The following is a 16,562-nucleotide window of genomic DNA, read 5'->3' as shown; positions in this document are numbered from 1 at the left end:
TTTTAATTTTTTTTTTTGTGTCAGTGTACTTGATAAGTAGTTGAAATAATGATTGGATTTTCAACTTCAGTATCTTGTTTGACGGGAAAGTGAATATCGTTGGTGCATTATATTTGACGTAGGTCAAAATTTAAAATTTCCAATAGTTTTCAAAAGCGCCTAGAAAAACATCATAAAAATTAAGGAAAAACAGTAATTCTTCCGCAAAATTGGTTTTCCACTAAATTGATTTTGGTTTTTGGTGTAACTATAAAAAAAATGAACGTATACACATGACACTTATTGTGTCATTTATATTAGCATTTTCTAAACACGATGACATTTTCAAAATATTTTGATTTGTTTTGAACTAATTAGGAACATTTTCAGTTTCTAATTTAATTAGTCTTTTTTTCTATGGATGTCAATAAAACTTTATTTGTTGGGTAAAAAAGTTTGAAAATTTAATACAAGGCTCCTACTATATTGTTACAATGATATTTGAAAAATATTAAAAATCCTTAGTCACAGTTTTTATTTACAATTATCTCAAGTTCAAATATTGACAAAATACGTAAAAATGACGAAAATTTGCAAATTATTTTGAGTTAGAAATTCATAAAAATTTTTCTATTAAAATCAAAGATTTTAAAATGTAATACAAGATTCCTTATAAGTTTGTCTACCTTTATCAAAAAAAATATGTCTACAAGAAAGTGAAATGAAATTTTTATGAGCGTTTGATTCACTCGATTTCTCATGTTGAGGTTTTGTTATTTTATTGTTATTCAAAAACAAATTGTGCATATTTATTTTTAATATTTTTCAACTGTTATTGTAAAAATATATCAGGAGCCTTGCATTAAAATTTCACGCTTTTTTACCAAACAAATAAAATGTTATTGATATTTATAGGAAAAAAAACTAAAAAAATTTAAAACTGACAATGTCCGTAAACAGTTTGGTAAAAAATTTTAATGCAAGGCTCCTGATATATTTTTACAATAACAGTTGAAAAATATTAAAAGTACATGGGCACAATTTGTTTTTATAAGGATTTAAAGCTCGAATTTTGAAAAAATTTATCAAATTTAAAATTTAATAATTATTTTGTAGCTAAAATTTTATAAAGTGTTAAAATTTTATAGCTAAGGATTGAAAATTTAAAACAAGGTTCCACGTAAATAGGTTATACATAAATTACTTTATTCACAGTAATATCATCAAATACTTGGTAATATCATAGGCTGACTGACCGTTTTCGCTCAGAATCGTTTTTCTTATACAATCATTTTATATCATTGAATTCAAATTTAACACCATCCATTACAGTGACCCACTTGTAATCTACTATACAGCAGAGCGACATCCACTTACCCACCTTTTTTATTTTTATTTTTGTGCCTGTGTACACGATTAGTAGTTGAAATAATGCTTAGATTTTCAACTTCAGTATCTTGTTTAATGGAAAGTGAATATAGTTCTTTTGGGAGGTCAAAAGCACCCGGAAAAAAAAATTAAAATTAAGGAAAAACGGGAATGTTTACACAAAATCGGTTCTTAACAAAGTCGATTTTGGCTATTAATGTAACTCTAAAACAAACGATCGTAAATACATCCATTTTTCACTGTTTATATAAGCTTATTCTATACATGAAAAAATTTTCAAAATATTTTGACTTGTTTTGAGCTGTTTATGGACATTTTTAGTTTCCTATTTTTTTTAGTTTTTACTCTATAAATGTCAATAAAATTTTGTTTGTTGTGTAAATAAGCTTGAAAATTTAATAGAAAGCTCTTAATATATTGTTTTAAAGCAAAAAAAAAAAATTTTAAAAATCCTTAGTCACAGTATTTTTTATAAGCATTTAAAGTTCAAATCTTGAGAAAATACGGAAAAATCACGAACATTATCCAATTATTTTTTTTTTTAAATCTAAGATTTTAAAATATAATACAAGATTCCTCATGAGTTTGACTACCTTTATCAAAAAAAAAAATTGGATAAGTGGATGTCGCTCTGCTGTACATATATATATATATATTTATATAAAAAAAAATAAAAAAAAAAAACACACATCATTGTAAAATCAATACATTTATCGCTTCGCTCAGAATCTAAAATGTCTATAAGCAAATCAAATTAAATTTTTATGAGTGTTTGAAGTTCATATTTTTACAACATTTTATATTCACTCGATTCCTCCTGTAGTAATTTTTTTATTTTGTTGTAATTCAAAAATGAATAACTTTGGATACTTGAAATTTTCGTTGGCTGTTTATATTTTCATTTTCTATATACCATAAAATTTTGATTCTTTTTGAGCTGTTTACGGGTGGTGTCAGTTTTCAATTTTTTTTTTTTTTCTATAAAAATCCATATTCACAATTTTTTTTTATAAGCATTTAAAGTTCAAATATTGACAAAATACGAAAATTCACGAAAATGTGCAAATTATTTTGAGGTAGAAATTTATAAAAATATTCTTTTTAAATCTAAGATTTTGAAATGTATTACAAGATTCTTTTAAGGTTATCTAGCTCTAAAAAAAAAAAAAATATTTGCAAGAAAGTCAAATTAAATTTTTATGAGCGTTTGAAGTTACACATTTTTACAACATTGAATATTCAATTTCTCATGTTGTGAGAATTTTAGTGATATTCTTATTTTGTTGTAATTCAAAAACGAATAACCGTATACACTAGCGATTTATATCATATGTTTATTTTATGAATTTCTATACTTCATAATTTTTTGACTTGTTTTGAGCTGTTACAAACAATTTCAAATTTTAATTTTTTTAGTATTTTATCAAAATTAAAATTTAAAAACGATTTTGTAGTTATATATTTATAAAATGTTCAACTTTTATAGCTAAGGATCGAAAACTTACAACAAGGTTCCACTAAAGTAGGTAATTCTGTACCTAACCAAAAAATCTCAAAAATATAAAAAAAAAACACTGTTTTGGTCTGTTACGGATCTGTTCCAAATTGCAATTTTATTTGTTTTTTAAAATAAATATCAATAAAATTGTATTTGTTGGACCAAAATGCGTAGAAATTGAATACAATGTTCCTGATATATTTGTTATTGCTTAAATAGCATCTGAAAATTATTAAAAATACATTGGCACAATTTTTTTTTATATAAGCATTTATGAGCGTTTGATTTTTAACAACATTTATCAAATTTAGTATTTAAAAAGGTGGATAAGTGGATGTCGCTCTGCTGTACAGTAGGTGACAAGTGTGTCACTGTAATGGATGGTGTTAAATTTGAATTCAATGATATAATATCATTGTATAAGAAAAACGATTCTGAGCGAAAACGGTCAGTCAGCCTATGATATTACCAAGTATATTTGATGATATTATTGTGAATAAAGTAATTTATACATTTACCTATTTACGTAGAGCTTGTTTTAAATTTTAAATCCTTAGCCATAAAAGTTAAACATTTTATACATTTTTAACTACAAAATAATTAATAAATTATAAATTTGATAAATGTTGTCAAAATTTGAACATTAAATGCTTATAAAAAAAAATTGTGCCTATGTATTTTTAATATTTTTCAACTGCTATTAGAACGATATATCAGGAGCCTTGTATTCAATTTTCACGTTTTTTTATCCAACAAACAAATAAAAAAACTAAACAAATTGAAAACTGACAATGTCCGTGAACAGCTCAAAAAGAGTCAAAATATTTGGAAAATGTTATGGTGTATAGAAAATGCTAATATAAACATTCAGTGAAATTTTCAAGTATCTACAGTCATTCGTTTCTTAATTACAATAAAATAAGAAAATTTATTGTTACATGATAAATCGAGTGAATATCAAATGATGTAAAAATATAAATTCCAGACGCTCATAAAAATTTAATTTAAGTTTCTTGTAGACATTTTTTTTTTTGATAAAGGTAGGCAAACTTATGAGTAATTTTATATTACATTTTCAAATCTTAGTTTTAAAAAGAAAATTTTTTATGAATTCTCAACTCAAATAATTTGCTAATTTTCGTGATTTTTCCGTATTTTGTCAAAATTTGAACTTTAAATGCTTATAAATAAAAACTGTGACTTAGGATTTTTAATTTTTTTCATCTGCCTTTGAAACAATAACCTAGGAGCCTTCTATTAAATTTTCAAGCTTTTTTACTCAACAGATAAAATTTTATTGATATTTATAGAAAAAAAACTAAAAAAAAAATGGAAATTGACATGTCCGTAAACAGCTCAAAATAAGTCAAAATATTTGGAAAATGTTATGGTGTATAGGAAATGCAATTATAAACATTAAGTCAACATTTCATGTCCCTACGGTCATTTGTTTTAGAGTTACACCAAAAACCAAAATTGATTTCCTCGAAGACAGATTTTGCGTAAAAATGCCCGTTTTTCCTTAATTTTTCTTTTGTTTTTCACGTCCCTTTTGAAAACTACTGGGAAATTTTTACTTTTGACTCCCGAAAGTACCAACTAGATTCACTTTCCTATCAGAAAAGTTACTGTTGAAGAAAATCCAAGCACTTTTACTGTCCTAAAAGGTGACGACAAACACAAAAATAAAAAAAAAATAAAAAAAAAACGCACACCATTGTAAAATCAATACATTCATCGCTTCGCTCAGAATCTAAAATTATTTTGTAGTTAAAAATTTATAAAATGTTCAAATTTTATAGCTAAGGACTGAAAACGTGAAAAAATGTCACTAGTTGATTTTATTACTTGAAACTTCTCAAGTATATTATTATATATAAATAAATATGATAATATGCAAATAATATTTATTCAACTTACCGGCTACCATATAATAATAACAATATACATATTATACAATATTATTCTGAACGACTATATAAATAAACGACGCTGGGTCGGCTACATAGGGTTCCAGCTGGATCAATATAATTATATATTATATTATGTTTATTGCCGGGCGTCAGTGGCGCAACCAGGGAGGGGCCCAAAATTCTACACAAACTATCTGGTATTAGCAAACAAAAATAATAATTTTGTGATAGTTTCGCATTAAGATAACAAAATTAATGATAGTATCATCGTTAGTGTTCCGTTAGTTATGCATTTTGTGCAGTTTTTTTTTTTAAATGTCAAGTATTAATCCTGTTTTTCCCCTTTCTGTTAATTTAAATCTTTTGAGGTTTATTTTATAATAAAATCGTCTTATTTTCAATATTTTTGTATGACGTTATTCAATAGAATCTACATATTGTACTTTTCAATGCTATTTTTTTAGATTCTTGTTTTGACCATTGTAGCGGGTATTAAATATACAATTAATGTATACATTATTATTGTCGGTGACGTAAAACGTAGGTACTTATACTGAGTTATACCTATTAATATAAGATTTTTCTATTATAGTTAATAGTTATATTATATAATTATTATTATATTATAGTACAATCCCACCGGTAATCGACCACTTTGTTGTCAAATGTTTGCGTGTTGCGAAATATAATATATTAAAATCTCTTTATATTTTATAATATAGTAGATTACTAACTACTACTAATTTCATAATATTCATAATACTTATATATATATATATATATATTATATCTATGTAAAATATTTTAAATGTTATTTGTCATTATTATTTCTACACGATAGATATTCAGTCTGTAACATGTAGGTACTCTGTTGGCATATGTCAACACATCCTTTTTCGGGCTGACAGCACTTGCGTCGTGCCACCCTCGAACGATGGTTAGGGGTGATTTCGACAACGTCGCCACGTTGCGCGTTGCTTTTTTGTTCGACGACAATTCCGCGACGACGAGAAACACAGATGAATTTCCTTTCCCCAGACGGACCGACCTCTCTTCACCCCGTCTGCTTACTGTCTGCCCTTGAATATAGGTACATATAGGTATAGTACACTACATCTATTCCCATACAGTTTATGGTGTCCGCGTACTTCTGTTCACTGTTCGTACTTCTGTTCACTGTTCGTACTTATCACACTTATAAGTTACATTGTAATACACGCACGCACAATAAATGGAGTTAAAATCGTAATGAAAATATATTATTAAAAAAAAAATATACATAAATCATTTTGAGGTGCTATCGTTGGGCAAGTGCTATGGGTCACGTTATGCGACCCTATAGCAGCACATTTTTAAAGATTTTTTAGAATGGCGTTCAACTTTCAAGTTTTTTAGGGACGATAAATTAGTAGTTTGTACGTTACTATAGCTACGGAGTACAGACTGACGATAATCATTAATATTTTTCCAGAAAATGTGTACCCCTCTCCCTCCTTCATAACCTGTGTTGTGTGTTATATAGATAAGTATCCTGATAATTTAAAGTGTTCAACATTATACAGGAAGACCTGACAAATTAAAAAACTCATGTTGATTTATTCTAATCATTATTATTTAATTTAATTTTTTTTTGTATAATTTACAGATGCGTACGCTACATGCACCTATAGTAAAACTTGTTTTATAAAAAAATACATTTTTTTTACATTTTAATTTGGACGTCAGGGGGTATAAAATCTGACTTATAAATACGTTACATAGCTAATTAGAAACGTCGTTTGGAATTTATATTATGAATTATTTTACTTTTTTTTGAAATTACAAAAATATTTATATGAGAATAGGTATTATGAATTTTCTCAAATATGTACTAAAATATTATTAAACATTGATTTATATTTTCGCGAAAAATGTATTGTATGTATATAGATTATAGGTAACAGATTTTTTTCTTAGTCTGTGGTTAAAATGTCTATAATATGTTCTAACAAATATAGACCCCCTCCTCCCCTTGAAAAAATGCTGGTTGTGCCACGGCCGGGCGTAGTAGTTAATTAGGGTGTTCATCGGTGTAGGCGAGTTGTACGGACTCGACAACCCTTCGTTTATACCAAACTATAATTTTTTGGGGTGACGGCACCCTCGAACGATGTTTAGGGATGATTTCGGCAACGTCGCCACGTTGCGCGTTGCTTTTTTGTTGGACGACAACTCCGCGACGACGAGAAGCACAGATGAAAACCTTTCCCCCGACTTTCTTCACCCCACCTGATTACTGTCTGCCCTTGTATATAGGTACATAAACATTACATCTATCCCCATAAACTGGTATCCGGGTACCACTGTTCACTACTATTCACTGTTGGTATTTATCATATTTATATAGTACTACACTCACGCACAATAAATAGAGTTAAAATCGTAGTGAAAATACATTTTTAAAAAACATACATAAATCATTTTCAGGGGCTATCATTGGGCAGAGGCTATGAGTCACGTTTCCTATACCTACAAATGTTTAAAGAGGCGCCCTAAGGAGGGCGGTCAGTTTTAAAGTTTTTAGGGACGGCAAATTAGTAGTTTGTACGTTACTAGCTAAGGAGTACATACGTCAATCATTAATATTTTTCAAGAAAATGTGTTCCCCTCTTTCCCCCTCACAACCAGTGTTGTGTGTTATCTAGATAAGTGTCCTATAATAATTTAGAAATTTCAATATTATACAGGAAGACCTGACAAATTAAATAACTTATGTTGAATTGTTCCAATTATTTTTTTTTAATTTAATTTTTATTTACACGTACCTACCTATAATATAACATTTTTTTACGTTTTTAATCTGATGAAAAAATTCAAAATAGCCAATTTGTTAATCTTGTTTTTATAAAATTTAGTTTGTAAACACATTCATTTAAGACGAGTACTTTATTTCTACAATAAATTTTTGTCCAGTCATAATAAACGTTTTAAACTCAGAAAGTATAAACTTTTTTTTTATATTTTATGATAATTTTTAAATAGTTATATCTAATTGTTAAAATCTAAAGATTTTTTTAAAAATCATGACTTTTCAAATTAATGAGTCTTACTTAAAAAAATAAATCACTTGAACAACATAAATGATTTTACAATCAAACATTTTCTAATAACCAGATTTATAAATTGGTTGTTTTGAAAATTTCAAAAAATAATTTTAATCATATTTTAATATAAATATGTTATTGGCCTGGCTACAGATATTTTTATTTTCCAACCGATTTTACTTAACGCTTTATTTATCACCATAGGAAAGGATGATATTTAAAAATTACCTAATTCTCACTAGGTAGATTTATTATAAAGTACCATCAATGGTTACTCTACATCATATTTATGATGATTTTTGTGGTCGACAAAAAATTATAGCATTTACATAACATGATGTGTTCGTGATTTATTGAATTTGTATACCTTTTCGGTATTGTTATGTATTTATACCTAATACATACAATTTTGTAAAAATATTGTTGAGCGTCTTATTAGAAATCAAAAAGAAATATACGATACCAAGGTAATATAGGTACATTATATTATATTGGTATATTACTAGCTGACTCCATGCACTTCGTTGCCCGTTAAAAATCCCAACTCTATATGATTTGAACTTAATTCAATTCGTTATTTAATATTCGGTACCTATAGTGATATAGCTAATAAGCGAGGTTCGCACGTAAGTGTATGTGTATACTAATATTATAATTATATATATATATATATATATATATAATTAAGCTGTAATAATAGGTATATAATGGGTATATTATAACTAGCTGACCCCGCGCACTTCGTTGCCCGTAAAAAACGCCACCACTTAAATTATTCAAATTCGTAATTTAATACCCACTGAAGTGATGACCAGTGATGTAAAAATACAGTATTTTTCAAAAATCGTATGAAGTTTAGATAATTGTTAAATATATAGCCACCGGAGTGTAATGAGAATGTAATATCAATAATATTTCAGTTTATTGATGAACAATAAAGCATTTTGATTATTAAATTATGTACTGGCAGTCTGGTAATAATAATAGAAAATATATGAAAATGTATTTGTTCTGAGTTTTGAGTATTAGGTTTTAATAATTGCAGTAATTTTTTAATAGTACCTATATGTAATTATTTAATTAGTAAGTGTTTACTTTTTTGAATCCGTTTTTAGACATATTAATAAATTATTTGCCAAACGAAATGCATTGTAGCCTCTTTACAAAATAAGCATTTTCGTTTTTCAATATTTCCAACATAATACTTGGTAAAATATTTGTCAACAATAGCTTTTTGCTTCGACGGTCGACCCATAGTAAAAAGAAACAGTAACTAACGTTTGGTAACTTCAATTAATTGTAACTTGTAGGCCTGTAGGTAGTTAAATAGAATTATTAGAATTTTGTAGAATATTATGCTACGGTCTTAGGTCTAGTGTCCACGATTATGACTTATGACTTATCAGTTATTAGAAAGATATCAGACTACTATTTACGAACGATTTTACAAATGTTTACGACTAGAATCTGTAGTAAGCAAGTTACTACTTAACAATAAAACAAATTACACAGGTACATAATTATACTATACTATAATTTAGATACTGTAATTCGGCATAAATCGGATAATAGAAACGGAGGTAAGGGTTCTTTCTGTTTAGTAAATAATATTACATTTTAATGTCTTGGTTAAGAGACGGTAGATATTAGGAACTCACTGAACCATATAGTTGCTCTGTATACGACAAATGTTCAAATATAAAAAATATATACTATATGATTATTTTGATTACAACGCTGTACGCGACGATAGTCATTATAAAAATATTAAAATTATATTAAAAAGATTATTTCAAATTTAATACACAGAATTATACTGGAAGTCATAATATGCGTGGGCTGGAACGATGTTCACACAAATCACATCCGTGAGCCGAGATACAGTATCTATAGGCAAGGGGTACGGGGAACTTCATATATAAGGGAGCCCGAATCGGCCTGTTTTCAGACGTGTACTACCACCCATTAGTGCAAGCACCTTCACGCCACTCTGTACAACATTATTTTGGACTTAGAAAATTATCAACAATATAATAAAATTCACAATAAAACAACAACTGTCTTTTATTTATTATCAACCACGACTTCAACATCAAATAAAGTGTCTGCGACCTGCATCTATAATATCTTGGCAGCCACTTATCTACTATTAGGACTACGATAGTAGGTACAAAGCTACCGAGTATATTACAAATCATAGAACTTAGGTTGGGTAGTAGATCTATGACTAGAATAGTTCTTTGGTGTTGATCTATATAATCTCTTTCCTACCGCCTATACCAATAACCATGTTATTTGTGTGGCCTTGCTCCGTCGTTGTATTACTGTTATCAGTTGAAACATTATGTCTTGCGTATATTTTCTCTTTATCATTGATCTACCATTTTTCACAGATTTTTTTTTTATACCATTTGTGTTTTATTTTTTTTATACATGACGTATAATACGTTTGTATAATACGATATTATACAATTTGTATTATACTGTAGTGAGAAGAAATTACGCGGGATGGTAATCGCAGGTGGTTGTTAATCTTAGTGAGATAGGTGTGTATTTAAATCCGACGTTATGAAATTACGCGTAAAATGCTACGAATATGCTGGTTTGGACGAGTCGTTTCAATGGGCGAAGGGACGCATCTGATGGAACCGGTTATTTGTGTCCTTCGGAGGAATGACGGTTCAATGACCCGTTTTACAACGTAGTATTCGCCGACGAATCGACAGGGGCTCATACACAGGTGCTAATCTAAGAGGGACTGTGAGTGAGTGCGTGTGTGTGTGTATACTGAACAGTTATGAATTTGTATTCCCTTTATAAGAGTGTATGCGTAAGGTCGTCCCACTACTGTATTACATAATATACCTAATGTCATTTTTGCATTGCGTATATTGTAAATATATATATATATATATATATGTGTATTTAATCACTGACCTTATATGTGGTGGCTGTTGTAATAGTACTCTGCATCTGGTTTGTGTTCCTTCGGGTAGTGTTAGACGGTCGGTATCACAGAGACAATGTATATGTATTTTGATTCGCAGGGTTTTATAGAGTATATAGTGGTTTTCTAAGACCTAATATATGGTGTTTGAATAACAGGAATGTTGGTTCCGTATTCTAACTACTGTGACTGTGACTATTATCGTACGCTCTTAAAATCCCTACATTCGTAGCAGTCGTACACAGTCGACGGCTAATCGAATGTAATATTTAAGTCGATGAGCACTTAAAACTATGCTTATATTCTAAATGAATAAATATTGTTATAATCTAAAAGCAAATAAATTATAGTAGCATGTATCTAAAATTATGCTTATATTCTAAATAAATAAATATGATTATGATCTAAGTTCTGCTCTTAAAAACCCCTACATTCGTAGCAGTCGTACACAGTCGACGGCTAATCGAATGTAATATTTAAGTCGATGAGCACTTGAGACTATGCTTATATTCTAAGTAAATAATTATAATTACGATCTAATAATAAATAAATTATGGTGGTATGTATCTAAGATTACGCTTATATTCTAAGTAAAGTAAATATGATTATGATCTAGTGATAATTAAATTGTTGTGTTATATACCTAGAATTATAACTATACGTTATAATACGACGATAGTCACAGAGTTTTTGCATTGTAAGGGGTTGGATCGATAAATATGTTTAAGAAATGCAAGGGTGAATTCGTTGAGTAATATGGGATAATTAATTAGATGGCCATACCGAATGTTGAAGTGATTCAATCAATATACATTTACGTCTGAATCGATGGTGGTAGATACTCCTCTGAGCAGTGGTGAAAGTGTATCGTGACGCTGACTGGCGTGGACGTTGTGCATCGGATCGTCTTGTGGAAAAAACTGCTGGCGAGTCGATCCCGTGGGGGTCATTATATAATATGATTTTGGTGTAATCCCTTCTTCTGGTGATATGCATCGATATCTGTTTTTACGTATTGATTTGTTTATGATTTTGTCTTCAGCGGCATGACAAAGGTGCCGCTGGTAATTTATTGTGTTATATATCGACGGGGTCTTGAAGTATATGAGGTGTCGTCTGGTGCCGTTGATAATTTATTGGTTTGTTTTTACTAAACGTCTGGTCGGAGAGGTGTTGAATATTATTTATGTTTTACATGTGTCGTGTGTGTGTACGAGGGAGCGTAAATATATGCCTAATGCGTATATATGTATATTGTATATTGGGTCACCCCACATTCCATATGGTCCATCGTTTATTAGTTATCCTGTGTTTTTATTTAAGTCTAAATATCATATATTACAATACAATTTACATCACTGGGTACTAGTGAACTTATGATACATCATGCATTGATGTACCGAGACGAATCAATAACTGTTATAAGTTTATGACACTAAATAGTTAGGTACCTAACAAATAAAAAAAAGTGGTGATCGTGTGACATAAACGTACGTGGTACTTAGCACGTTAGTCCGTATTTTCCACATGGAAGAAAATGTATGAATCATAAATATGTAAGGACCTAAGTAAGTAACCGTTAATTGTATTTAAACATATAGGTGTGAGAACTGTAAATACCTAATTAAGTAAAACTATCTAAATCTTTACATTTTATTCGTTTCTATAGAATATTATGAAATAAATAGGAATAATATTATATGAAATATATGGCGGTAAGCAAATCGTTAGAAATAACATATCTGTACCCAGCTCAAAAACATATTTATGTTAATTTTTTTTTTTTATCAATTATTATTAATAAATCACGCGGTCGCGACGACTGTATAATAAACAATTGACAATCTGTTTTTGATAGGTTCATAATAGTATTATAATATTATTTATCACTATATCCAAACAAATCACGCTGCAGTCACACGCTATACGGTATGCAGTCTTGAGCCGAGATAAATATAATTTTATCTCGATAAAGATAAAAATAAATATTATAATAATGTTATCTAGATAAAGATGAAAAAATTTATTTTTTATCTAGATAAATTATCGGATAATTTTTTTATATTGGTTTAAGGCACTCTCCGTAAGCTCGTACCAATATAGAATAACTTAATAGTATGTTGACGAAAATGTCGATAGTTAAATAGTTAAATGAATTAAACTATATAAAAGATAAATAAATAAAATATAAATAAGATAAAAGATAAAAGAATATTTATCTAGATAAACTCAACACAGACGGTATGCCCCAAAAGTCCCGTATCACCCTTAGTATATGAAAAATCAATACATTTAAATGCGGTTTTTTTACAGTAATAAGTTTGAAAATTCTGATTGAATAGCATAAGTTTCGGGTTATTTTTTCAAAACTTCAAAAATGACCTAAAATTTTTTTTTAAGAATTTAAGTTTTTTAAATTATCAAGATAGCCGTTTTATTGGTTTTATTTTTTAAAACAGTTTAAAAAAAAAATTAAAATTAAATGAAAATCGACCTAGTAGTTAGAGCTAATTATTATTTTGAATTTCTAAGAATAATAGTTGTGAGTATTATGACTAATGACCGGATTTATATTCTCTTAAAATACCTTAAATATGATGCTAATATTCTCTAAAAAACCTTCAAATATTCTCATTATATTCTCTTAAAAATTTAAAAAATATGCTGAAATATGCAAAATATAAAAAAAAGCAAAAATAATCAATAAACATCATTATTTTCTTTAATAGATTAGAATAATAAATTTTTTTTTTAAGACTATTTTAATGGTGAGGTATTAATTAGGTATTAAAAGTTGCGTATTCTAATAGAATACTATTGCACTTTAGTAAGAGTCGGAAATGATAAAAAAAAATTGTAAATGTTCAAAAAAATTTTTTCTGGGTACCGTAATATTAAAATTAAAAATAAATACAATTTTTTTCTCACAATTTACGAAATATTCCAAAATATTCTCTAACCCATGAAATATTCTCAAATATACAAAAAACTTTTTTCCACGCATTTAGAATTGAACAAATCATCCACATTTTTTACTCTCATAAACATAAACCCCGCAGTAACGATATGTAAAAACATATAAATCCGGTATTTAGTTATGACGTTACCTATGATACGGCATTAGGAAAATACGATTCGCATGCTTTATTTATTTTATGACAATCAATTAAACTTATATATTATATTATAAAAGCTTTCAGTTATAAGATTAGAAAATTTAAATTGTTTATAGCTGATAATTTGTATGTCAAAATTCATAATAATTCCAAAAAAAATAATTGTTTTTTTATTTCAATCTAACAAAACTAATACACAACCTAGTTAATTTTTTTATTTTAATAGAAATAACAATAGCTGTGTCTTATCGTTTACTAAACTGTGAACAGTGAAACTGGTTACCTATTTTTAAGTAGGTACTTTAATTATTATGAAGTGAACCTAAAATTACGAAATGGCACAAATAGCTGTGGCGATGGCGCTCTGGTCTATGATTTTATCTTACAGTTATTAATGTAGTTTATAATAATAATATTTATGCGTAGGTATCTCAGTTTTGTAAATTATATTTAAAATTATTCATTTGTGGTCTTTCTTTATGGCTATTATACTTATTAGTGTAGTACGTATAGTCGTCGTACTATCGTCTTTATCTATATAACTTTTTGTTTTGTACCTATATTTTGTTAAACATTTAAAAATGACATAACTATTATTCTTAGAAATTCAAAATAATAATTGGCCTTAACTTGGTCGATTTTCATTAAATTTTAAAACTTTTTTTTACACTGTTTTAAAAAATACGATCAACAAAATGGCTATCTTGGAAATTTAAAAAACTTATTTTCCTAAAAAAACTTTTGGTATTTTTTGAACTTTAAAAAAAAAATCGAATATTATGCTATTTGATCAGAATTTCCATACTTGTTACTGTAAAAGAAAACGGCATATGAATATATTGATTTTCCACGGAGATACTAAGGGTGATACACTGATACGGTACTTTTGGGACAACTGTATGTAATGCCAATTTAATTTCTCTTATTATATAATGGTGACTAAATAAAAACGCACAATTTATTGTTTGGTATAAACATAATATACCTATAATATTATATTGTATTTTATTATATTATATAGGTACCTATCTATAAAAAAAATACTTCTAGGTGAATCTGTTTGCCCGCGATTTCTTAAAAAGTATTAACGTTTTCGGCGACGTTTTTTTTTTTAGTTAATTTAAATTCACTGTTACAAAACAATACTTTTGGAAAAAAATTATATTCCTTACTATATTTTTATCGTTATAATTCGTTACTTTTTTCAAAACTGCATATATTTTTAAATTCATATTACCTACGTAGCAGAATATTTTTTGAGCATCTTAATACATAAAAAGAAACCCTGGGAAGTACTATTAAGTTGTACAGTCTGAGTACAGTATAGGTGTCGATGTCTTTCCCCATGAGCGGATAGGTACCTACGTCTTGTTTTTTACCGAGATATATTTATAAGGATTTAGGTCCACTTGTAACTATAGGCTCTAGGCCCGTTGTAAAAAACCGTTCGTATAATACTTTTTAAATCAAAAATCTCATAATATTAATACTAGAATTTCGATGCTCTTAGAATTGCTTTCAAAAACTACTTGATAACGACAGGTACACGTTATAATTAATATAGGTAGGTATTAACCGTTTCAAGTAGGTATTTTTGAACCACAATAAGACGTTTTTCATGAATTTTTTTTAATAGTTTTTAATTTGTAGGTAATTTTTTAATTTTTTAGAGCATTTACGCTTAAATTTGGGTTTTTTAAAATTATATTTAAAAAGAAACGTTGTAACGTACAAACAAGGTTTTTAACTAATCCAAAATTATCATCCTTAATTTTTTGGATGGATAACCGTATAATATTATGTATTCTAGTCTTATACGTGAATGCTACAAACTCATCTAGTCATCTGTAGATTAACGTATATTTACTAACGTGAACTATATTTTGGTGATTCGATCGTGTATAAGTTGACACGGATGTCCCTTATTGGGGTTTCCTAGGTTTATTTTTATGCATGTATCTAAATGTAGGTATGTGTAATTGAACTGTCCTCGCGAGTGTTTTACAATGTCACAACTGCACAGTTGACCTAATTATTATTATTGTATTATATTATACTAATTGATATCAGGGTGTAACAGAATAATAGCTGAAAAATGTAATGAAGCAATTAATGTGATAGATTTAAATTTAATTGTAAAATAAAATTAATCATTGCATATATAGGTACCTACAAAAAATATTCTGAGCGGGGACGGTCATTAGCCTATATTACTACGCCATTATAATATATTATATTAATATAATTAATAAACTGTTATTAATTATCGAGCAAAGTAATTTAATGCATACCATTGGTAATGATATTTTCTACATATTTGGATTAATTTTATGCTATTTATTATTTATTCAATGAATCTATTCACACTGTTCTACTGTAAGGTGGTATTGACAATAATAATTGACTTTGACTAAAAAGGTGCTTAATAACAATAGTATTATAGAAAATAAACACACTATTATAATTTATAATAATTAAATAATAATATTATAAGAAATACCATGTTTTGGTAAAAATTAAATATATATTTATACATCTACCGTAATGTTATTAGTTTTACGATATTGGATTTTCACAGGTAAATTAACGAATTTTCATTTATCGATTTTTGATATTTCGTTGCAGTAATAACGAATA

This window comes from Metopolophium dirhodum, chromosome 1 (assembly GCF_019925205.1).
Source record: "Metopolophium dirhodum isolate CAU chromosome 1, ASM1992520v1, whole genome shotgun sequence".
NCBI lineage: Eukaryota > Metazoa > Arthropoda > Insecta > Hemiptera > Aphididae > Metopolophium > Metopolophium dirhodum.
This window is presented reverse-complemented; position numbering follows the sequence as displayed.